We start from the raw sequence: 25,787 nt of genomic DNA on the forward strand, positions 1-25,787 counted from the left end.
CCTGGCCAGGGGCAGGACATTAGCCCAGCAAGGGAGGGGTGTGGCAGTGACATCACAAAGGCCTTTTGCAGGACCTCAGCCTATTGGTCAAAGGTGGTGGGGAGGTGGTGACCTCACAGAGAGATGCTGACATCGGCCAGGCAGGACAGGGGCGAGGGGCCAGGGAAACCTCAGAGACCCCTGTGACTTTGCTTCAGCAAGTCTCCTTCTCCAGGTCTCTCTTTGAGGACTGAGAAAGTATTCGGGTTCACGGACGTGAGTGCCAGCAGGAACCTCTTTCGAGTTTTCTCCTTCCCTTTCGGTGATTTTACTAGAAAACAGCTGTCCCTGTTTAGAAGGTAAGAGCCTCCTGGAGGTTTGAAACCTGTTCAGTCTGATCCATCTGCTGACAGTCGAATTCTAGGCATGGAAAACACAAGCTTAAGAAGGCAGAAGTTTATTGCGCATCTGGGATTTTGTCCCTTAGAATCACTGGGGACATTAGGGTTTGTTGTTTTTGTTTCACCTTTTCCTCCATCTCTCCCTCCCTCCTTTCTCTTCGTCTCTTGCTTCTTTTGTCCTTTCTCCTGTGCCCCTCCCAACATTAGGGGAGGTAGGTGTGTGTGTGTGTGTGTGTGTGTATAGAGAAATCTCTGTATTAACTATCTCTATAAATCTTTATGACATTGCATCTTGCATGATGTTATTTTGTATTTTATATGACTTGGCATTGTGCCTCTCTTATTTTCATACAACTTTGTATTAGATCCCTATATAGAAAATTGGTAGAAAACTTTGTATCAAATGTTATAGCCCCTAAGGATAGTATAGTTAAAGTAAAAGAAACATGTGCCTGTTTGCTAGAAGTAGAATAAGATCTTCCCCCCACTCTGTAATCAATTGCCCTATTGACTGAATGAGGTGTAAATGAGTGAGGCTTGGAAGACACCCACCTCCAGACAGCTACAACAGTTGCAGAGGGAATGGGAGCCAGAGCAAAGGACAATACAACTTGTCAAGTGGGCCCAACAAAGAAGAGCAGACATATTGACGGCCTCAGGGATTAGAAGCAAGCACCTTCTTTAGAAAACACCCTCTTTGAGCAGCATTGGGACAACACCCAGAGAAAAGCAGCACAAAGACCAACGGACACAGACCCAGATTTTGAATCTGGTCTAGATTTGCATAAGAGGGAAGCTGCTATAAATGTGAGGTGTCTTGCAGAAGGACCCCGGGTCTCGTCTTGTCACCATCGGAGCATTGCTCTGGATCGGCAGAAGCCCGGCTCCATCCCTCCCCCATCTAACTCACCTGGCCAGTGCAGTTAAGGGGAGCAACTAGTTGGTAACAACAGCAAGACAGAGTGTGTGTGTGTGTGTGTGTGTGAATGAATGCATGACTGTGATATATATCTCATATGCATATCATAGAGTATTAATTGATACCTGTATTACTAATAAATGTGGCGTTTTGCCTTAATCTCCCTGAAAAGATCCTGTATAGTACTTTGAGTACAACATTTTGGTGGAGAATTGCGAAAGGGGGAAAGGTTCCACGAGCATTTGAGTAAAGAAAAACTTTGATATTGAGTATTAAAAGTATTGAAAAGTGATTGATCCAGGGCCGCCCAGAGTGGGGGGCAAAAGGGGCAATTTGCCCGGGGCTCCGCAGGGGCCCCCAAGAGAAGAGCGGAGTCTCCGGCCGAGCCCCTGAGCCCCGCGGTGAGGGGGCGGGGCTGGGAGCTCCAATGGGGCCTGAGCCCCGCCCCGCTCAGAGCGGCGTGGGGAGGGGGCGGGGCAGCTGCCTCCGCTGGGCGTGGAGCTCTCAGCTCCGCCCCCTCACCACGCGGCTCTGAGCGGGACAGAGCTCAGGCCCCGCCGGAGATGCGCTCGGGTAAGGGGCGGGGGGCTAAGAGGCCGGGGCGGGGGGGGAGGTGGGACCTGCCGCTGCCGAAGCGCAGCCCGGTCTTCGGCGGCGGGGGGCCCCTTCTGTTCCGGGACCCGCCGCCGAAGTGCCCCAAAGGCCCGTGGCGGGGACACCCCCCCCGCCACCGAATTACCGCCGAAGACCGGGCTGCGCTTCGGCGGCGGGTCCCGCTTCGGCAGTAATTCAGCGGCGGGGGGCTCCCGCCACGGGTCTTCGGGGCACTTTGGCGGCGGGTCCCGGAACAGAAGGGGCCCCCCGCCGCCGAAGACCCCGGGCCCCCGGAATCCTCTGGGCAGCCCTGGATTGATCATTAAGGTGTGCACACCCCCGGTGGTAGGAGGCAGGGTATAGAGAGGAGGAGAAGTAGCTTTCTCGCTCCCCCAGTCGTAGAGTGCCGGCAGTAGAAAAGAAGGGAGAAGAATTAAATTTCTTGCTCCAGGCGAAGAGGATAAGCATCACTGTTGTAATCCCAATAGGAGGTTGGGCATACTAGAAAATGTTTAAAGGTAAGCAGTCTTTTAAGAAGGCTCCCAGAGAGGGGACTGAAAAATTGGCGTTTGTAAAAGATGTTACCCTCTTTGAACAAATTTTGCAAAAATTTGGACACAGCCCTTGGTCTGATCAAGTGTTAGCTGATGTCCATACAATTTCAGACCTAGAGGATAGATTGGCCCAATATATCCTCATATGTAAACCCCCAAATGCAGCAGACAGAGATGCTGCAGGGATCTGGCTGCTGTGGGAGGCTTGTAATGACAGCTACCTCCGCCTAGCAGCCTGTAAAGAGGAGAAAATATCTCTAAAAGAAAAACTATCCCAACTGGAAAAAGGGGTAGAAAATTGGAAAGTAATGGCTGTGACGGAGCGATTCTGGTGGGACCCAACTGAGAATGCCAAATCAGGACCAATTGCTTAAACAGGGCAGTCACAGCCCTAGGCTGGGGTTTTTCCACCTATAAGGCAAACCAAACCAGCCAGACAAAAAGGACTTTGGTCTCACCCCACTGGCTAACCACAAGTCACACAAGCAATTTCCTTAGACACTCCAGTCTCCCAGTATCACCACCAGTGCACTCATCCTGGGGATAAATGGTTATGAAAACCAACACCCCAATAAAAGAAAAAGGTTCCCTCGATCCCAAAGGACCAAGCCCCAGACCCAGGTCAATATACACATCAGATCTTACCCACAAATCACGCTGTTGCCAATCCTTTAGAATCTAAATCTAAAGGTTTATTTACAAAGGGAAAAAGGTAGAGAAGAGAGGTAGAATTGGTTAAATGGAATCAATTACATACAGTAATGGCAAAGTTCTTAGTTCAGGCTTGCAGCAGTGATGGCATAAACTGCAGGTTCAATTTAAGTCTCTGGAACATCCCCCGCTGGGATGGGTCCTCAGTCCCTGGTGTAGAGCTTCAGTTTGTAGCAAAGTCCCTCCAGAGGTCAGAAGCAGGATTGAAGACAAGATGGAGATGAGGCATTAGCCTTATATAGACTTTTCCAGGTGTAAGAATCCCTTTGTCTTCACTGTGGAAATTTACAGCAAAATGGAGCCTGGAGTCACATGGGCCAGTCCCTGCATACTTTGCTGAGTCACAGGGCGTGTCTGCCTTCGCTCCATGGGTCAATTGTGTAGCCGATGGCCCTTTAATGGGCCATCAAGCCAGCTATGCCGGGCTAACATCAGCTTTGTCTGGGACACTTCCCAGAGGCAGAGCATAATACAGAATACAGACATTACAGAGCCAATACTTATAACTTCAACTACAAAATGATACACAGACATACAGACAGCATAATCATAACCAGCAACCCAGAACCTGGTCTTAGACACCTTAGATGACCCCCTTTACCCAAGGTTTGGTGCCACTACAGGACCTTGGTTGCAACCCATGTTCTATATGGTCCCCATTTATATCAATAACGTCACACCCCCAACGCAAAATTGATGCAGGAAGGGATGACAAAACATCGCTGACTGCATCCCAAGAGCCCCCTTTACTTGGGTCTGTCTCACTACAGCTAGTGTTGGGCTAGAGGTCGTACCAGTGTATAACTGAAATGGTTTATCAAAGTCATGTTCAATAACATGAATGAATCTCTTTACAAACTCAAGGTATAACTTGATTAGCTTTTGCAGCATGGTTCCTATATGTTTCATGTGATCTTGCTGTTAGGTAAAAAGCAAGTCCTACTCACCTCTCCAGCACCCGAGTTTGTGCGGAGTTGGTATAAGGCTCAGAGATCTGTCAGAGACCAGACAACAATTCGTTGATCAACGGGCTCACACCATCCTTAGCTTAAGAGCCAAGCTTTGGAGTAAGTGTGGCAAGTTTATTAGGGGTGAGCATCAATGTTTATACACAGAAGTAAACAAAGTGATTAACAGATCATAATGGTCATGCATAATCAATCAAGATTCTACAGGATAAAACAGGTTAAAATGCAAATTGGAGAAGACAAAAAGGGGAGATGACTACTTATTGGGAGGGGAAGGGTCATAAGTAGTTCGCAGGTCAAAACTTTTGATTAAAAAAGTTTCAGACAGAGACATGTAGTCTGAGTTAAGTTTCAGTTCATAAAGAGTTCAGACTCAACATTCCTCCATTTGTAGCTATTGGGATAACTATTTACCAACAGCTACACCCCATTTTAAGGAGCCAAGGGCCGCTTGGCAATTTCAGCCTGGGCCAACTCGAAGAGAGTAAGGCCTTTGGCTGAAGTAGTAAAAGAATAAACTGACCCACATGAGTTTATGAGGGAGGGAACACACTGAATACAGCAACACAGTATTATAAGGATTACTATGGCCCCAACAATACCCACCAAGAGGTTTTTAACCCACCCAAATCCAGGCAACCAATTCCATAAGGCTCCCCACCAATCATAAGGTGGCTGGCCAGAGGAGTAGTTCTTAGCCATTTCCCTTAGATGTTTGGTACGTTGAAAAGTGTCAGGGTAGGTGTCGTTTACAAAAACACAGCATTCTTCATTTATGAGGGCACAAGTCCCTCCTTGGGCTGCTAACATTATGTCTAAAGCCATTCGGTTTTGCAAAGCTAACTGGCGCAGCTGGGACATTTCCCCGGCCTGATTCTCAAATAGGGTCGCAGTCTCATTGGTTAAAGATTCTAGTAGTCCCTGTAGACGGATGACACCACCCCTCAAGCTAATAAGACCAGCCCACCGCTGCCACGACAAACCATCACGGATATTAATATCTCTGAAGGTTTCACGGATGTTACGAACGTGGGGAAAATGCGGGGGGGGGGGTTGAGGGAGATGCGAGAAGGTGGTGTGAGCCATGCTAAATAACATGACCCTGCCCAATCAGGGGAGAGAAAGTAATAAGCTTTGGGCCCGCACACCCAGTATGTTCCATACATTGCGTTTCGGGTATTCCATTTCTCAAAGTAGGAGGTAACCCACCACCCGTTGGACCACTGTTCCCTGGTAATGCAGAGGGTCGTTGTGTGAACCAGAGGCACAATTTGGTAGTGGTGTTTTCAAAGAGCAGTGTAGTACTGCTTGAGCAGTTGTAGAAGGCAATCGTATATCCCTTAGCAATTAGTTGGACACCCTCGTGATCTGAGCAGGGTTTCTTAAAAGCTGACTCAGAAGGCTTGTGAGGGATCCACATATGGGATAAGTGGGATGCGCAAGGCTTGAAGCCAAGGTTTTTACTAAAGGCGGTGCCATTAAAATACATGTTGCATTTACTGGTTCCCACAAAAGTTGACCCTTTTTCTTTAACAAAACACAGTGATCCTGTCTGATTTGTTACCCTGAGATATCTGTTAATTGGCACTCCTGTTTTGTCCCATGTAAGATTGTGTTGGACTGGATCTTTTATTCTAGCCGGTGGCATCCAAGTCATATTAGCAGTGGTCAGGGGAATGGGTGTGAAGGGGAGTCCCTGTTCTGCATTTACTGGAAATTGAGTACATACCCAGCAATTACTTCTATTTCCTAAAATACGAGTTTTAACCTCGTGGGAATATCTAATAAAAGCATTATCTTCATAAGCAGAAAATAAACTAAAAAGGCATAATAAAAAACATACAGTTGTCAGAATAAAAGGTCCTCTCATTTTTTCCGAGTCAATTTAAGTCTGATGTCTGAAAGAGGTAAGCTGGTCCACTGGTCAGAGGCAGTGTCCTCAGTGGTGGCAAGAGCTGCTGGTCCGTCACTGTGGTCCACTACGGCTGGCTTGACGTGGGAGTGGTGGATCCAGGATTTGCGTCCTTCCAGGAACACTGCAGTCTTGGTTGTTAAAAGAACCTGGTGGGGTCCAGTAAACCTCGGCTGGAGGGTGTCGCCACGAACGAACTTTTTGGCCCAGACGAAGTCCCCTGGTTGGAACGGGTGGATCTGTTCTTCCAGCGGCACGGTCTGGGAAAACTGTGAGGCTTTCCAAAGGGTACGGAGGCGAGCCTGTAGGGAGAGAAACTGGCACGCGGTCATATGATCCCCTCCCAATAGTGAAACATCAGCACGTGGTAGCACCCCGCCTTTGAAAGGGGATGTCCATAGAGCAGTTCAAAGGGGATAATCCCAATACACGGGTTGGGCGAGTGCGAAGGTGAAACAGTACCAAGGGAAGTACCTGAGGCCACTTTAACCCTGTTTCCTGACAGTATTTAGCCAATGTAAGCTTAAGCTCCTATTCATACGCTCAACTTTCCCGCTAGACTTGGGGTGGTAGAGTGTATGAAAGGAGTGTGAAATGCCCAGTCCTTGTTCTAAATGGCCAAGGACATTACCAGTAAAGTGGGGTCCGCGATCTGAATCAAGTATGAGAGGGATGCCAAAACGGGGTACAATGTCTCTAAGGAGGATCTTCGCCACTGTGGCAGCAGTACAATTAGCAGTAGGAAAAGCTTCGACCCATGAAGTCAGAGGGCAAACCAAAACAAGGAGGTGCTTTTTCCCAAAAGCCTTTGGCATATCTGCAAAGTCAATTTGAAGATGTTGAAATGGGGCAGCAGGCGGAGGTCTTCCACCCTTAATTTTGTTAAGAGGTGGAGCAGGTCCATTTCGCTGACATGTGCTGCATGCTTTCACTATTGACAGGCAGTAGGGTTGAATGCCTGGAGCATACCAAAAGCGAGCGATGGTGTCCACAAGGGCGTGCGTGCCGTAGTGACCCCCCTTATCATGGTGCCAGCGAACTGCCACGGGGTATGTGGAGCGAGGGAGGCAGGCTCGGCCATCCGGCATAAGCCAGGTCCCTTTGACCAGAGTGGCTCGAGGCTCTCCCACGACTGTAGTTCAGCAGCAGGTACCGGTACGGGGTGCGGTGGAGTAAAGGAGGAGGTCACAATAGCCAACGTGGGCATGGCTAAGGGTAAGACGGCAGCCGCCTTGGCGGAGGCGTCAGCCAGGGCATTCCCACGGGTGACGGGGCTATCATCTTTAGTATGGGCCCGGCAATGAACTACAGCCAGGACCGAGGGTTCTTGGAGGGCATCCAAAAGCTTGTGGATGAGGGGGAGGTGCTGAATGGGTTTACCGGCAGCTGTCTGGAAACCTCGAAACTTCCAGAGGTGGATGTGACAATGCACAACTCCAAAAGCATACTTGCTATCAGTAAAAATGGTAACGGTCTTACCAGCGGCCAACTGGCAGGCTCGGGCCAGGGCATAGAGTTCGGCGGCTTGGGCTCCCCAGTTGCCTGGCAGTGAGGCGGCCTCTTGAATGTCCCATTCAGAGGTGACTGCATAACCGGTGAAACGCTTGCCATCAACATAGAAGGAGCTTCCGTCCGAGAAGAGGATGCAATCAGGGTTGTCCAGTGGCACGTCAAACAGGTTGTTCCTTATCTGTAAGATGCTATGAACTACTTCCACACAGTCGTGCTGATCCTGGAGGACTGGCAGATCAGGAAGCAAGGTAGCTGGATTAAGGGGCCCACACCTTTCAAAAATTAAGTTAGTGTCTTCTAGGAGTTCGGCCTCTAGCTGCTGCTGACGATGGGCCGAAAAGACTTGGGTTGTGCCCCTACGCAGAAGGGCTGACAAAGCATGAGAGGTCCAGACCGTGGTAAAATGACCAAGGGTCAGGCTCTTTGCCTTTGTGATCAGCAGGGCAGCTGCTGCCAGAGTCCGGGTGCAGGATGGGGTTCCCTGAGCGACAGGGTCGATCTGCTGGGAGTAAAAAGCAAGCGGGAAATGGTGGGGCCCGCTCAGCTGGGTAAGGACGCCACTAGCAATTCCGCCCCTCTCGTGGACAAAAAGGTGAAAGGGTTTGCTGTAATTGGGGGGGCGGAGAGACATGGAGGAGGCCACACTGTCCTTGAGTAACTGAAAGGCTTGAATCGTGTCTGGGGACCACTGCAAAGGGTCAGGAGCAAGGTTAGCAGTCAGTCGGTGGAGCGGTTTGCTCAACTCCCCGCAGGACGGCAACCAAGGTCGACAGAAGCCAATTAATCCTAAGAAACCTCGAAGTTGTTTCTTGGTGTTTGGCAGAGGGCAGTTTTGGATAGTCTTTATGCGGACTGGGTCCATTTGTCTCCCCTCTGGGGTTAACAGGAAGCCCAGATATCGGACCTTCTTTGAGACCCACTGAATCTTGTTAGGGTCTACCTTGTGGCCTCTGGTGTGTAGGTATAATAAAAGTGCCTTACCATCGATGCGGAGGGCGGCTTCTTCGCGGTTACCTAGTAGGATGTCATCTATGTATAGGACTAACGTGGATCCCTGCGGACTGGTGAAGCCTTCCAAGTCGTGGCGGAGGCATTGGCTGAAAATCGTGGGGCTGTCTCTGTAGCCTTGAGGAAGTCGTTGCCAGACATAACTTTGTCCCTCCCAGGTGAAACCAAAGAGATATTGAGAGTCTGGGTGTACAGGAATGCTGAAAAAGGCTGATTTTAAGTCAATAACAGTGAACCATTCAGCATCCCAGGGGATTTGGCTGATGATAGTAGCTGGATCAGGAACTACTGCATGAAGAGGGACCACATACTGATTAATAACCCGTAGATCCTGTACAAAGCGCCAACGAATAGGGTCTCCGTCCTTTTTAGGAGGCTTTTTTACAGGCAGTATAGGGGTATTACAGGGAGTGCGCTGAGGGCGGACTAGCTTTTGTGCAATGAATCCCTCGACAATGGGGCGGATGCCTTCCCGAGCTTCCAGCGACAGGGGGTATTGGGGGACTGACGGGGGGGCTAAGGAGGGCTTCACTTGAATCCTTACTGGCTCTGCTGAAAGGAGCAGGCCAACATCAGTGTCAGAAATTCCCCAGAGGGTTGAAGGCAAGTCAGTGAGGTCAGGGAGAGAGAGGGGTTTCCCAATTACCTGAGTTAGGGCCGAATCTCCTAACACTGTCATCAATAATCCTACCCCTTCAGGAGTGCAGGTTAAAGTAGCCTCAAGCTTACAGAGTAAATCCCGGCCCATCAAAGGGATCGGACAAGCTGGGGAAAAAAGAAAACGGTGAGAAAAACATTTATCAGCATAAATAACATTTAGAGGCAAAGTGAGTCCCAGAGACTGTGGGTTGCCTTCCACCCCAGTTGCAGTTTTAACCTCAGAGGATAGCCAGGGAGAGGGGGCATGATTTAAAAGAGAAAGTAGCTCCAGTATCAATGAGGAAACAGACAGGCAGTCCCTGGACTGAAAGGGTTAGATGAGGCTCTTTGCTGGGAGGGGAGAAAGTGAGGAAAGAGCCGGCTAAAGACATTAAGGAAATAAGACCATCACATTGTTTGCCTTCGCCCCCGGGGTACCGTCATTGAGAAGGCTGAGTTCGCTGCAGCTGCTGCTGTTGCCCGTAGTTGATCCAGGCCTGAGGAACGGGCTGGGCTGGTGGTGCAGCGGTGTATTCGTCCCTGGTGTAAGTATCTGCGGATGCGACCGGACCCTCTGGGCGTCCCCAGGGGCATTCACGTTTAAAGTGACCGGGCTGTCCGCACTGAAAACAATTTCCTGGTGGCTGGGGTTGCCAGGACCCTCTCCCCCGAGCACCCTGAGATCCCCTGCCACGGCCACGGCTTCTGCCTCGAATACCAAAGTGAAATGCTAAAGCAATCAAATTATATTCTTCCTTTTTCTCTTTCTTTCTGCTGCTTTCCCTTCCTTTCTCCCATGCAAAATCAGCTACATCCAACACTGAAGTGACTGACTCACCTCCCCAACCAGGGCGAAACTGTAAGAAATAATCCCTTACAGGGGTTACTGACTGATTCACAAAAAACGAAATAAGAGTAGGGTGGTCTGCTTCTCTCTCAGGATCCATCTGAGTGAACATTCGGGCCCCCTCCAATAGCCTCGACCAGAACTTTCTGGGTGGCTCATCAGATTCCTGCCGAATCTGCATGAACTTAGCCTGATTAGGCGAGCGGTGAGCCATTTCTTTGAGTCTCTCTAACAATCGCTCTCGATCTATCCGCAGCTGATTCAGCCTTGGCTGATTCCAGTCTAGGGATTCAGCCAGCGGCTTGATCCGCCTATCCATCCAAGTGGTATTAACCACATTGCTATCCCCCCATGTCCTTTCTGCCATCCACAATCTACTACGTTCCTCTCCGGTCAAAACTCTGCTTAACAACTGATCTACATCCGTATAAGTAGGATTATGACTTAAAAACAATCTTTCTAAAAGTTCAATGATCTTTCGGGGATTTTCCCCAAAGGACCCTGACAACCGTCCCCATTCTTTCAAGTCCCATTCTAGCCATCCTTTATATTCCACAATATTGGTATGTTGTATCTCACCATTATTGTTCACAAAAGGTTGGTCGTGCACCTGTAAAGGCATTTCTCTACTCACAAAAGTTTTGGCAGGGGCAGCCTCTTGACTATCCTCAGGAGAGGGGTGTGCACCCTGCTGCATCTGCTTGATCTTTTGCCTAGTAACTACTCCTCCCGGGTGTGCTCCTCCATTTCCTCCTTATCACCCTGCAGAGATTCCAATTTGGAGTCCTGCAGATTCCCCTCTGCGCCCTGGAGAGTCCCCTCGCTGAGGAATAGGGGCAGGTGCAGTGGGGACCAACTGACGAGTTAAAACACGCCCTGGTTTACACCCTTCATCGAAATAACATGGAGGGGGTTCACTCTCGGAAGAATACCTGACTGCCATAATCTTTAAAGATTTCCACAGCTCTGCTGCTGTGTCCCAACAAAACCAGTAACATAACTGTCCCGGCTGGTCTTGTTCGATCTGGCTCCTTACTCCTCTTACGGCAGCCTGTTCGAAAGAGCCATCTGAAGGCCACCTCATCTCCGGGTCGGCCAATACCGCGGTATACCCAGTCCAATTCCTTATACACAGTGTGTACAACTTCCTCCTAGACATTCCTGTCTGTACTGGGAGTTTCCCTTCATTCCATAACTTATTTACAATCCCCAGCGGACTCTCAAGAGGCACGCTAGTCCCTTGACCCATGGTGTCTGACAGGAGCCCTCCAACTGGCGTTTATCCTGCTGTCCAGTACACGACCCCTCAATATTGAATTGGCTGGGAGAAATCTCCCGTGGCGCCTGCCAATTCGTATATGAGTGGTCTGATCACTGGACAGAGGCACCGCACCAGAAGGAATCCCGGACGAGCCCCCAAATTGTTAGGTAAAAAGCAAGTCCTACTCACCTCTCCAGCACCCGAGTTTGTGCGGAGTTGGTATAAGGCTCAGAGATCTGTCAGAGACCAGACAACAATTCGTTGATCAACGGGCTCACACCATCCTTAGCTTAAGAGCCAAGCTTTGGAGTAAGTGTGGCAAGTTTATTGGGGTGAGCATCAATGTTTATACACAGAAGTAAACAAAGTGATTAACAGATCATAATGGTCATGCATAATCAATCAAGATTCTACAGGATAAAACAGGTTAAAATGCAAATTGGAGAAGACAAAAAGGGGAGATGACTACTTATTGGGAGGGGAAGGGTCATGAGTAGTTCGCAGGTCAAAACTTTTGATTTAAAAAGTTTCAGACAGAGACATGTAGTCTGAGTTAAGTTTCAGTTCATAAAGAGTTCAGACTCAACATTGCCAAGAGCTAAAGAAAACAGCTACTTTATCCATACCAGCTCTGGCCAATGTTTTGAACCCAATTAACATTAAACCCATGTAGATATTGATGTTGTTCATAGTACAGGACTCTTGGCATTTAGCCATGAAAGCAATATGCTAGTGTGCCTCAGTTTCCCCTTTCATACAGCACATCAGGTCTGGAATGTATTTTTCCCTGTGAAAAGTTCCAATACCGTTTACAGGCATTAACTGTGAAACATCAGTATAGCAAGGCCCTTCAACATAAAGTGTGTTTTCATGTATTCCTTCCAACATGTTCAAGGGATTTTCCAAAAGATTAGGCACATTGTACATTGTTACAGTTCTTGGCAATAGCAACACATTAGTTACAAAAATTAGCATTAGCAATAACAACAAATTCATTGCAAGTGTCCATTTACAATCATGTTTGTCATGCCACACCCTTGGCTCAATACCATTGGAGTTTGGGCATTTTAGGGTTAACCTGTGGCTTCCCTTTGCAAAATTCAGTCTTCTCTTTCCTTTTGGATTAAACCCTGATTTCTCTTGCTTAACAGAATTCACTGGCTGATGGGGTGGGCACTCCGTGCTAACAGCTATTAGCAATTCTTTCTTCTCCCTGCCAGCCAAGTAATTTGCACTAACACAGACACTAGCTTTTAACTCTTCAGCTGCTATGGATTTCAAGGCTGGACTTCGTCTTACAGAGACATCACACCAATTCAAAGGGTCTGAGGGTGAGAGCTGGCTTGCTCTCCCCTGCCTCCTCAAGCATTCAGCCATAAAACTGTTCTGCTTTGAAACACCAGTAACTGAATCTGTCCTCAGATCCTGAAGCACCGACTGCTCACTTACAGATTCAGCATGGAGACATTCCTGTCCCAACAGCATTGTCTCCCCAACAAGCTGGCCACACACAGCCACGTGGTTATAGGGCTGCTCAACTTCCTTAACAGCTTCTACTCCACCTGAGACCTTTCCAAAGCTGCCCACACTGGATCTCTCAAAAGGAAAGTCAGTGGATCCATTCACAACCGAAAATTTCTGGCTGTTAGGAACTGAAACTTTCTTGATTAAATCACTTTTACACCCTTCAGTTGCAGTAAACTGCTTGCACAGGCTACCATGAGGATTCCTTTCCCTAGGAGCTTCTCTAAGCAGCAATTCACCCCTCACAGAAATTCTGCCTTTCCCCTCTTCACCTAGGGCTTGCTCTAAAGGAACACTTCCCTGAGCAACCACAGATGCTTTCTGGGTCTCACTTACATTCAGAATCACCTTAGGCCCAACAGGCGGATTTTTACACAATCCCCTTTTAGGCACACCTACAGACTTTCTAGATAACAGGTCAGAAGCAGTCTCCTTCCCTTGGCCATGAATAAGTTCAGGAATCTTTTCCTTCTTGCTACAAGTTGTCAAACTGTCAGTAGGTAACACACTTAAATCACCTTCATGCTCTCCTTGTGCCCTGGCTAGGGTATCACCCTGATCAGACAGAGTTGCTACACCCTTTTCCAACCACACATTAGCAACTGGCAAACTACAAGCACCAGAACTGTCTGGTCTTTGGGACCTTGCTATGACACTAACTGGATGCAACCTAGTCACAGTGCCATTCTCCCCAGCAGACACAAACTCAGGACCATTCCCTTCCTGGGCTTTAGCTGTATTTACAACCAACTCCGAGACAACTGAATCACCCTCAATCATCACAGGCTGAAAGGCCCCTTCTGTTTGCTCCACAGACACAGAAGAGCCGGAGACACATTCTCCTTTACCAGACACACAGCTTGGGATTTCACTTCCCTTGTCCCAGCACACAGGGCTGTTCACAGACAACTGCTTGGAGACTGAGGTAGCTCCCTTCATAGGCAAGTCAATACCCCTGACAGAGACAGGCACATTCCCTTCACTGTCACATTTCTCCACACAGGAAACAGGTAAGGGATATGGACACTCATCTTCCACTATCCCTCCCTTCCCAAACTGCTGATTAGACAAAGCCATCAGCTCACAAGGCTGCCTAGGCTTCTCCAAACTTTCCCTACCAGGCACATTGCCTCTCCCAACAGATAAGCTGCTGCTCTTTTCACTACACTGAGCTACTTTTAGCAAATCACAGTTACCCATTTCAGGTTTACTTCTACAAGCTGCACTAGCCACCAATCCATTACCCATTACAAATTTACCCTCTCCTTCCTTAGTTAGGGATTTAACCTGAGAAACATTTTCCTCCCCAATGAGATCTTTCTGCTCTTGATTTAACTCCAGATTCACTTCTGAGACATTAGACAGACATTCAGAAACTTCATTCCCAGACAAACTGCTTTTTTGCACAGACAAACCTTTGGAGCCACCCACCTCAGGCAAATCATTGCCCACAATAGACACAGGTTTAAGATCATTCCTCTCCTGTGACTGGCTACCTGGACTGAACAAAGCTGTAACATTCTCCCCAATTAAAAGATCTTTAGGCAATAACTTCCTGACGCCAGCTATCACTGCATGCTGAGCCCCATTCCACTCAAGGTGGATTCTGGCTAAAGGCACACGGACAGTAAACTCACAGAGGATCACAACATTCACACTCTGATTTGGTAAATAATCTTCCTCTTTGACCAGATCTGCTTTAACAAGAGTGATGTTAGAAGCCATAGTTTGCCCTAAACAGCTTTTACCATTGACTTTTACACTCTCATACATCGCACTGCCACAATTTATGGGGCCACCCCCTACTGAACACACAGTAACAGCATTGACATAAAAGGTGGCATTGTTGGGGTACATTTGGTTACCCCCAGACAACTGCTTAGAGTTATACAACATACCAACATTGTTACAAACTGGACTTTCAAGAGGATACAGTCTCTGCCGTTCTTCCCTTGCTTTTTTGACTTGGAGCTGGAGTCTGGCAGTTTCTTGTTGCATCTTGTGAGTCTCCTGCTGCACCTTGTGAGTCTCCTCCTCAGCAGCCAGCAGCTCCAGACGTCCCTTACGAGCTTTTTCTTCTCTCTCAGCCGCCTCTCTCTTTCTCTCATCAGCCTCTCTCTTTCTCTCATCAGCCTCTCTCTTTCTCTCAGCCGCCTCTTTCTCCAGCTGGGCCAAGACTTGCTTCTCTTCCATTCGAATTTTTGCCAGTTCTTGCTCATAATCAAACTGCAGGCTGTCTCTCAAGGCTTGCAGTTTCCTTGCTTTTCCTGATGCTTTCTGTCTCATGGTCACTGATCTTTAACCAACCAAACTCTCAATCCCACAGTTAAAATTTGGATAGCGTGGGGTTCTGACCCAAAGCTTAATTGACCTGGTTCTGTGGATCCAAGCACGACTACGCCACTGTGACGGAGCGATTCTGGCGGGACCCAACTGAGAATGCCAAATCAGGACCAATTGCTTAAACAGGGCAGTCACAGCCCTAGGCTGGGGTTTTTCCACCTATAAGGCAAACCAAACCAGCCAGACAAAAAGGACTTTGGTCTCACCCCACTGGCTAACCACAAGTCACACAAGCAATTTCCTTAGACACTCCAGTCTCCCAGTATCACCACCAGTGCACTCGTCCTGGGGATAAATGGTTATGAAAACCAACACCCCAATAAAAGAAAAAGGTTCCCTCGATCCCAAAGGACCAAGCCCCAGACCCAGGTCAATATACACATCAGATCTTACCCACAAATCACGCTGTTGCCAATCCTTTAGAATCTAAAATCTAAAGGTTTATTTACAAAGGGAAAAAGGTAGAGAAGAGAGGTAGAATTGGTTAAATGGAATCAATTACATACAGTAATGGCAAAGTTCTTAGTTCAGGCTTGCAGCAGTGATGGCATAAACTGCAGGTTCAATTTAAGTCTCTGGAATGCATCCCCCGCTGGGATGGGTCCTCAGTCCCTGGTGTAGAGCTTCAGTTTGTAGCAAAGTCCCTCCAGAGGTCAGAAGCAGGATTGAAGACAAGATGGAGATGAGGCATTAGCCTTATATAGACTTTTCCAGGTGTAAGAATCCCTTTGTCTTCACTGTGGAAATTTACAGCAAAATGGAGCCTGGAGTCACATGGGCCAGTCCCTGCATACTTTGCTGAGTCACAAGGCGTGTCTGCCTTCGCTCCATGGGTCAATTGTGTAGCCGATGGCCCTTTAATGGGCCATCAAGCCAGCTATGCCGGGCTAACATCAGCTTTGTCTGGGACACTTCCCAGAGGCAGAGCATAATACAGAATACAGACATTACAGAGCCAATACTTATAACTTCAACTACAAAATGATACACAGACATACAGACAGCATAATCATAACCAGCAACCCAGAACCTGGTCTTAGACACCTTAGATGACCCCCTTTACCCAAGGTTTGGTGCCACTACAGGACCTTGGTTGCAACCCATGTTCTATATGGTCCCCATTGATATCAATAACGTCACAATGGCACATTGGGAAAAAGAGGCTTGGGACCCCCGGGAAACATGGGAAGAAAATATGTGAAACAACCATTGTAAGCTGCTCTTTCAGGAATTAGGGGTTATAGTGCTTAATATTTATCAGGTTTTTTTGTTGTTGTGGTTGGTTGTTCACAACTGTTGGGAAAATGTAAAAACAAAAAACTGCATCAAGATTTACAAGCCTCTGCTGCAAAAGCAGAGAAATAAAAATGTATGTAGTACCCAAACCCAGTTAAGTGCCCTTAAGGTTGGGTACAGAGAGTTAAAACAGCACTCTCATATCTTACAGCAGCAGTAACATCAGAAAACCCAAAACATTTAAGACCCCAGAAGGGGCAGATTTTTGGGACCCCTCTGGAGAGTGGGAAGGGGAATATTTGTGTAGATTCCTCCTCCCAGGGCCAGAATGCCATGGCAAAGTGGCTGGGAATTTTAAAATGATTTTTTTTTGCACCACTTAATTAGCATTTGTGCAGCCCCAAGTACCATACACACAGTGGCAGAGACTAAGCAGGGTCTACCATGTGGAAGCACTGTACTAATTTATTTCTAAGCTTCTATCTTTCAGGCTCTAAAACCAGAACATCAGAAGAGCTGGTACCAGCTGAAAAGTTATAAAATACCATGGTTATAGTGTTGCAACAAAGTCTGTGTTCAGTTTTCTGTGTTGCATGTTCTCTGTTGCATGTTCTGTGTCTGTCTCTAGTGGTGTCTTGTACTAGCATTGGGTCCAGAAAAAAAAAATATATATATATATATATATATATATATATATATATATATATATATATATATATATATATATATATACACACTATACTATACTATACTAGACAGAGCAAATGTCTTTTCCTCTCTCTACTTCCCCCATGTCCATCCAACTTATCAATCACCAGTTGTGTCCAAAAGACTTTGGTCCCCAGTGCACCAGGTTTATTTTTTGTTAGGTTCTCTAGTAGTCATTTTGTTGTTAATTTTTGTTATTAATACATTTGTATTGTTAATTCCACACTTTCCTCTATGCACTCTGGTTCTACTTCCCCAAGTCCTAAAGGGAAGTTCTTGGGCCCCCATAACCTGTAAAGCCTTGGCCCATAATTGTAGGGCCCCATCTTTCAGGTCCCCAAAAACCTCTTAAGTAGGTCCTGACCTCAGTAACTTTTATTGTTTGATGGCTATTGCAGCATCAAACTTGGGCCTCATCTTATGTGTCAATGTACCCAATTATTGTAATGGTTATAGTTTTATTGTATTCCCAATTATTATAACTATAATTGTTTGGATTTGTGTTTAGGTTATATCTGGTGTTTAGTCAATTGTAATGGTTTTAGTTATAGTCACCTAGTTATCATTGTTTGGTTTGTTTACAACAGATCACCTGTGCCCTAGCATAACAAACAAATTAGTGAACTAACAAAATCCACTTGAGAAAAAAATCCAAACCAGAAGTTTGGCTATCCTCCATGAGGGAGGAGAAATACTCAGGGTGGCTAAAAAGGCAAAACAATTCAGTATCCACCAGTGGTACGATGTGTTTAAAGGTTGGTCACCCACCTGGTCAGCAGTCCTAAATATAATTTTCCATCCCATCATTATTCTATTAGTAATCCTAATTGTTCATGTAGAGAAATCTCTGTATTAACTATCTCTATAAATCTTTATGACCTTGCATTGTGTTATTTTGTATTAAGTGTCTTTCTATATTAAGTATCTTTATGACATTGCATCTTGCATGATGTTATTTTGTATTTCATGACTTGGCATTGTGCCTCTCTATTTTCGTACAACTTTGTATTAGATCCCTATATAGAAAATTGGTAGAAAACTTTGTATCAAATATTATAGCCCCTAAGGATAGTATAGTTACAGTAAAAGAAACATGTGCCTTTTGGCTAGAAGTAGAATAAGATCTTCCCCCCACTCTGTAATCAATTGCCCTATTGACTGAATGAGGTGTGAATGAGTGAGGCTTGGAAGACACCCACCTCCAGACAGCTACAACAGTTGGAGAGGGAATGGGAGCCAGAGCAAAGGACAATACAACTTGTCAAGTGGGCCCAATAAAGAAGAGCAGACATATTGACAGCCTCAGGGATTAGAAGCCAGCACCTTCTTTAGAAAACACCCTCTTTGAGCAGCATTGGGACAACACCCAGAGAAAAGCAGCACAAAGACCAACGGACACAGACCAATGGACACAGACCCAGATTTTGAATCTGGTCTAGATTTGCATAAGGGGGAAGCTGCTATAAATGTGAGGTGTCTTGCAGAAGGACCCTGGGTCTCGTCTTGTCACCATCGGAGCATCGATCCGGATCGGCAGAAGCCCAGCTCCATCCCTCCCCCATCTAACTCACCTGGCCAGTGCAGTTAAGGGGAGCAACTAGTTGGTAACAACAGCAAGACGGCGTGTGTTTGTGAATGCATGACTGTGATATATATCTCATATGCATATCAGAGTATTAATTGATACCTGTATTACTAATAAATGTGGCGTTTTGCCTTAATCCCCCTGAAAAGATCCTGTATAGTACTTTGAGTACAACATTCCGCACTTAAAATATATTGAACTATAACAAAGAGCAGGAACACGGCAGGGATAGGGAAAAACGTCATTTCACCCGCTGTAACTACAGACATAGTTAGGGTAAGTCAGAGGGATTCCCTTATTCCCCATCACCATCCTCCTTCAATCCATGCTAGAACTTAAGAATCCTTTTCCTTTCCCCCATTGTGGGATGGGAGACTTCCCAAAGTGCTCCCTGTGCTATAGCACATGGCTAAGCTCAGAGAATAAACCCCAAATATCCCCTGAGCTTTGCTTTTTAGTTCTGTGTTTCCGATTACTTCAAGCCTGGGCACTGTGATTATTTACCAGTTTCTCTAGCACTGTTCCTACCACTGTTTCTGTAACATATTTTGTTTGTTATGGGACAGGGTTGTTATTCCTTTGCCTAACCCCAACCTAGAAGGCCAGGATGTCTGTTTTCTCTGGCCCTTCCCCACAGACAAATCTGACAGGGTTGCACCTGCCAGGAGCAAACAAAAAGCCCCATCGCTCACACACACACAAAGCAGATAGACACACACAAGACACAGAAGAAACTGAATTATTTGAGCTATCAACATTTCCACTTTCCCACAGCATGTTAGTTCTGAAGGTTGTTTTAATTTGTTTATTTTCTTGGAGCCAGAACTGGGGAAAGAGACACTGGAGTCAGTGGAATTAGAGCAGGAAGGGATAAGTCTCATGATTCGTCACTAACCAAAGGCTTTGTAGACAGAGCGATAATGTTACTGAATGGTCTGGCTAACCCTGCAGTTAGAAACAATCAGCTCTATGGGTGGTAAATTTACAGAGGCTCTGCTGCTGATCATGAAATAGCAGCTTGTACACAAGTTCACGGGGGCTCAACCCTCTCTCTGGGGTGGGGGGAGCCACACCAGGTCACTGCACACTGATGGGTCCGGGGAAATAGTCCAGCCGGGGTCTCCCTTGGCAGCCCTTGTGGCAGTCAGCTGCCCTGTGGGGCAAGAGGCTCAGGCCCTTCGGCAGGGCTGAGCCGTAACAACAGTTAAGGCCTGGCCCTAGGTCAGGGCGGGGCAGCAAACTGAGGCAGGAGGCTCAGGCCCTGCAGCAGGGCTGAGCAACAGTCACAGGCTTTGGTCTCCTCAGGCCAGGGAGAGGGGGAGTCTGCCCCCCAGGAAATGGGTGGCAGGGGGGACGCAGGCCCTCCCACTCCACTGCGTCCCAGCCCAGGGCCCTAGCAGCGGCTGACGATCCGCTGCTTAGTCAGTGGGGATCCTGGCCGCAACACACCGACATAGGCGCCGGTACTGCTGCAGCCAGACTGGGGTCGGCTGCCCCCGGGCTACTTCCGTACGCCCCCTCGGGAGCTACCTGGATCCAGACATTGGCCTCTGCAGGGCCCAGGAGCATGGGCTCGTCGCGGCCGGGGCTGGGTGGCAGGTCCGGCAACTCCTCCGGGTAGTGGGCGCGGGGGAGCTCTGGCCAGTCTGGGTGGCTGCCTGGGGCAGCTGGAGCCTCCCAGTCTCGAGCTCCCCTGGGGACGTCTGCTCTCTCCGGCCGCTGGGGCCTGACTGAGCTCTGAGGGCCGGCCTTTATAGTTCCAGGTCGCTGCCTGATGCTTTGGGGGCGGGTTCAGAGCTCCCTAGCTCCGCCCACTCTGGCCTCCGGCTGGGCTCTTCCTCTGGGGTGGAGGGGAGCCACACTGCCTCACTACACAGCTATTTAAAGGCAATGTGCTTCTATTTCAATGCCTCTGAAAGTACAGAAAACAATGGTCTGTGTTAAAGGAAAGTTGCCATTTCTCAGAGCACCAATTTCTGTTGTGTGTGTACAGGAAGGTTTGAATGTGTAGCAGTAGTTTAGTAAAACTTAACTATTTTATGTGTGTAACAGGCTCCTGCCCACCTCCAGCAGAGGTTTCAATCACATACGATGGCAACTTACCGAATGTCACACAATTAGTCCATCCCTCCCCATAGTCAGTCTCTGACCGGAATGTTCGAATGAGGCAGAGAACTGGGAAAGTATCGCAGTAGGAATATATTAACAAGTGGGATTAATCAGAGCTGGGCTGCAGACAGAGCCTGTTCTACAGCTGGTGAAGTGACAGGGACACATTCCCAGTAGTGCTGGCTCTGAAGTAACAGCAGAAGCAGATCAAAGAGAATGAGCTCATGGGCAGCTGCCCTGTCAGTGCATCACTCACCTGGCAGGTGTTACACAAAACACAGCACTTCCCCTCTGGAAGAGAAACACTTCCCCCCACTGCCACCACTTCATTATACTGTCCATGGGGCTGTTTGTCCTGCAGGACTTTGATCTCTCCGGGTGGTCCATGGTGATTCATAAAAGAGCCATTAGGGGAGCAGGAGTCATCCCAATGGAAATCTCTCCACTTCTTTCTCAGTGTTACCTTCTTAGCCCTGGCTTTGGAGATGACATTAGCCTTATCCTGTCTTGATTTTAGGTAGGATTTTGATCACCTTGTAGCCTTGAGGATTAATTTGTTGGTCTGTATAAAATGTCTTTTTGATAAATTTAAGTATGTAATAGGCTTATAGATTTGCAATAGCTGAAATGCAAGATACCTCCAGACATCCAGGTCAGACATCCTGTGACGTTGAAGGCAACCTTTAAGACCCTTACTCAGAAAAGTAATAATAAGACAAATTACCTACGTAGACGTCTGAAGACCTTTAACTGAACCAATAACAGTAAAGGGTGGAAATAGGGATTTTTGCCCACAAATCTAACAAGTACACCACAAATGCGTACATATCTGTCACTCATACGCACACACATGTTAGCCTATAAGGCAGGTGTACCCTAACATTTCCGTGAGGGGAAAACAAAATTTGAGCATAGGAGGAAAGATTTCCAAATAATGCTCTATAAAAGGTAAAACAAATTACCATTAGGCAGGCGATACACCCATCTATCTGTTCCTGTTTACCCATCGCCTCAACCCCATCTACGCATCGATGCTACCCATCTATGAAGGCTGTTAACTATTGATAGGCCGTGGTATTATTTCTTTTCAAAGCTGTAAGTATAAAGGAATCTAGTTTCTGCTTTACCTTTTAAAAAGCACCTAGTTTATATAGGGTTAAAGTTAACTTCCTTTATCAAAAGTGTGAACAACACCCAAAGTGCTACTGCACAAAGTGAGTTTATAACAGTGTATTATCATAAATATATCTCTTAAAAAACTGTAATATTTTGTAACTTTGTAATCTCAAACTGTTTGAATATTTTTACATTTACTTATTGTTTCATTGATTTTAATAAAAGGTCTTGATGACTATTTCTGTCTCAGTGTAAGTTCCTGTCATATACCCCAAAGCTCCTTTTATAAACTCTGTAAAGCCTAATTCAGAACAAACTTTATCTTCTAATCATACACATTGGCAAGCCATACCCATATTATTAATATCCATTAATTATTATTAATATTACTAATTAATTTAAAAATAATTATCAAATTAAATTAAGTGGATAAATTCCACCGACCCTACTAACCCACCCCAAATCAGGCTACAACCTGGGGCTTGGCAGCTTAGAACTTTTGAGGGCTTTTCTCTGCCTTTTTGGTCCCCGCTGCACTCAGTACATTCTAGACATGGGCATGGTGACCTCCCTGGGGATCTTGACAGCTTTAGCCAGCTTGTTGGTGGCTATTTTCCTGCTCACAGCCACTGTCTTCTTCTCATGCCTTGTCCTGGGGGCCCAGCTGCTGGTTGAATGGGAAGGAGCCAAAGTGCTGGTGACTTTAGCCCGCACCAAGTGGCCTTTGCTCGTCAGACTCCTGAACCCCAACTGGATGTGGTTCTTGTTCTTCTGCACAGCACAGCCCTGGAGAGGAGGGATCTGCAAATGTACATTCATATGATCCCTTTGTTTAATTGACGAAAACATAAACTAGACACTTAGAGGATTGGAACTGATTTCAGCTGATGGGCAGGTTTGCTAGGTTTTTATGCATTTGGACAGTGAAATGTTGAGTGTTTACATTAATTTCAAGCATCCCCGTATAGTGGAGCTCCTGAACATAATGGAGAATAGTATCAGAGGGGTAGCCGTGTTAGTCTGGATCTGTAAAAGCAGCAAAGACTCCTGTGGCACCTTATAGACTATCAGACATTTTGGAGCATGAGCTTTCGTGGGTGAATCCCCACTTCGTCGGATGCAAGTAGTAATCCTGGAAATTTCCACTACTTGCATCTGACGAAGTGGGTATTCACCCACGAAAGCTCATGCTCCAAAACGTCTGTTAGTCTATAAGGTGCCACAGGATTCTTTGCTATAATGGAGAATGGAAATCAAAATGTTTTCCCTTTTTTTAAAAAAATAAAAGAATAAGGAGAGGCTTATTAGAGGGCACTTGGATTTGAAGCAAGGACCACTTGATCTGCAGTCAAACACTCTACCACTGAGCTATACCCCCATGAGAGCAGATGCTTTCCCCATTGTAGCTGAAGCACATCAGTGATTCCAATAGTAGGGGCAGGTTCTCTCTGGGGCACAGAGATTTTTCGGGGAGTTGGTGGCTCCTTTCTTTCCTCACCCTGGAGTAAATGCAGCTTTTTATTCCATGGTACATGTTTTATGGACTAACAACAGCAGCTTGAAGAAAGAGGAGAGTGAATATCTCACTCTCAGGGCTGAAGATGGCCACGTCCCCTCTGTCTGACCGTTGCCATTGCAGGAGAGAAGGTTTCAATGGAATTGAATGCCCTGGCTCAGACTAGAGAGACAGAAAGGTTTTTGCTGTTCATTGAACAGCAAAGGAAATTGTGTCTGTATGTGAAACTGAGGAGGGACATGAAATGCCCACAGGGTGGCGCAATGCCCTAAGCTAAGGCAGGAGGGTGAAGGAATGGGGCTGAGGAATGACTGAAGTGGACTCACCTGGGATTGAAATGATATTTGTTTGTACCGGGCAGTGAGAAATGTGACATTAATTCAGATGCAGGGTTGAGGCTTCTTTAGCTGCTTGTAGAACTTGAACTTGATTTCCCAGAAGGGAGAAGGGGAAAGTCTGGGGCGGCCTTTAGTCCCTGGCTGGAGCAGTGTGTGTGAAAGGCTCCAGAGACGCAGCTGGCAATTACAGGCCACTAAGGCTAACGTCAGTACCAGGCACATTGGGTGGAATTGTAGAGCCCAATGATTAGACCCATCGGTGAATGGAATTTGCTGGGTGTAGCGGGTGGTTACCTGCTCCTGCCCTGCGGGGCTTGAAGCAGCCCAGGAGAGGGCTGGGGCTGGGGCAAGGAGCCTGGGCTGATTGGGGGAAGCAGGCTCAGCTGTGGCCATGGCCCAGTCAGGCCCAGCTGGCCCCTATAAGAGGCTGTGAGCCAGAAGCCCAGTCAGTCTCCCTCTGCTTGTAGTGAGAGAAGGGCCTGGCTGCAGGGACCCAAGCTACACCTAGAGTGGGAGCAGGGCTGGGGAAGGGCCAGAGGAGCTGGGAGCTCTGGCCTGGAAATCCCCAGGCTGCAGGCCTGACTATAGGCTGAATAGGTGCAGGGCTGCAATGGGGCAGCCCAGGGGGAAGCAGAGGTGACAGATCCAAACCCCTTTGCCTGTGATGAGTGGCTCATACTGCAGTCTGCCCCAGTGAATGGGGGCTGGATGGAGACTGGGCAGTAGCCAAGACTGAGGTGAAGTGGGGATAGTGGGTGGGGGTTCCCCTGGGAGGGGGAGACCCAGAACTGGGGGGGTACTGCCAGGGGGCACTGCCAGGGTAAAAGGGGCACCAGGGTCCTGGGAGGGACAGAGAGCCAGCTGCGGTAAGGTGGATCACCGGCCTGCAGAGGGCGCTCTGACAGCTGGAGAGCTAATTCCCAAGATGACCAGCAGGAGGCGCCGGCGGCTGAGTCTGCCCCTGCTTACATTGGGGAAGAATGAACATGGTTTTTGTAAAGGAAAATAATGCCTCATGAAACTACTATAATTCTTTGAGGGAGTCAACAAGCATGTGGATAAAGGTGATCCCATGGATATAGTATACTTAGATTTTCAGAAAACCTTTGACAAGGTCTCTTCCCCAAAGGCTCTGAAGCAAAATGGGATAAGATGGAAGGTCCTCTCTGGGATAGGTAACTGGTTCAAAGGCAAGAAACAAAGAGTCTGACTAAGTGGTCAGTTTTCAGAATGGAGAGAGGTAAATAGTGGTGTCCCCCTGGGGTCTGTACTGGGACCAGCACTGTTCAACATACTCCTAAGTGATCTGGAAAAAGGGGTAAACAGTGAGGTGGCAACATTTGCAGATGATACAAACCAACCCAAGTTAATTACGTCCAAAAGAGAGTGCAAAGTGTGACAAAGGGATCTCACCAAACGGAGTGACTGGGCAGCGAAAAGGCAGATGAAATTCAATTGGGATCAATGCAAAGTAATGCACATGGGAAAACATGATCCCAGCTCTACATCTAAACTGATGGGGTCTAAATTAGCTCTTACATCTTAAGAAGGAGATCTTGGAGTCACTGTGGATAGTTCTCTGAAAACATCCACTCAATGTGCATTGGCAGTCAAAAAAGTGAACAAAATGTTGGGAAGTCATTAGGAAAGGGATGGCTAGCAAGACTGAAATATAATATTGCCTGTCTATAAAATCTGTGGTAGGCCCACATCTTGAATACTGGAGCTGGTCCCCCATCTCAAAAAGATATATCGGAATTGGAAAAGGTACAGAAAAGGGCAACCAAAATGATTAGGGGTGTGGAACAGCTTCCATGTGAGGTGAGATTAATAAGACAGAGGGGAGTTTTCAGCTTGGAAAAGAGGTGACTAAGGGGGGGCTAGGATAGAGGTCTATAAAATGATGATGGGTTTGGAGAAAGTAAATAAGGAAGTATCAGAGGGGTAGCCGTGTTAGTCTGGATCTGTAAGGAAGTGCTATTTACTCCTCATAACACAAGAACTAGG

The 25,787-nt window shown here is 47.2% G+C and overlaps 1 non-coding gene and 1 pseudogene across 1 annotated transcript; one reads left to right on the plus strand and one right to left on the minus strand.

Annotated features, from left to right (window-relative positions):
* LOC120381658 overlaps window positions 1-25,787 on the plus strand; it is a 236,374-nt pseudogene that overhangs the window by 135,434 nt on the left and 75,153 nt on the right.
* Window positions 23,233-23,304, minus strand: TRNAC-GCA. The gene has a single exon. It is a non-coding gene; the product is annotated as a tRNA-Cys (tRNA).

The sequence above is a fragment of the Mauremys reevesii genome, linkage group 14 (genome assembly GCF_016161935.1).
Source record: "Mauremys reevesii isolate NIE-2019 linkage group 14, ASM1616193v1, whole genome shotgun sequence".
NCBI classification, from domain to species: domain Eukaryota; kingdom Metazoa; phylum Chordata; order Testudines; family Geoemydidae; genus Mauremys; species Mauremys reevesii.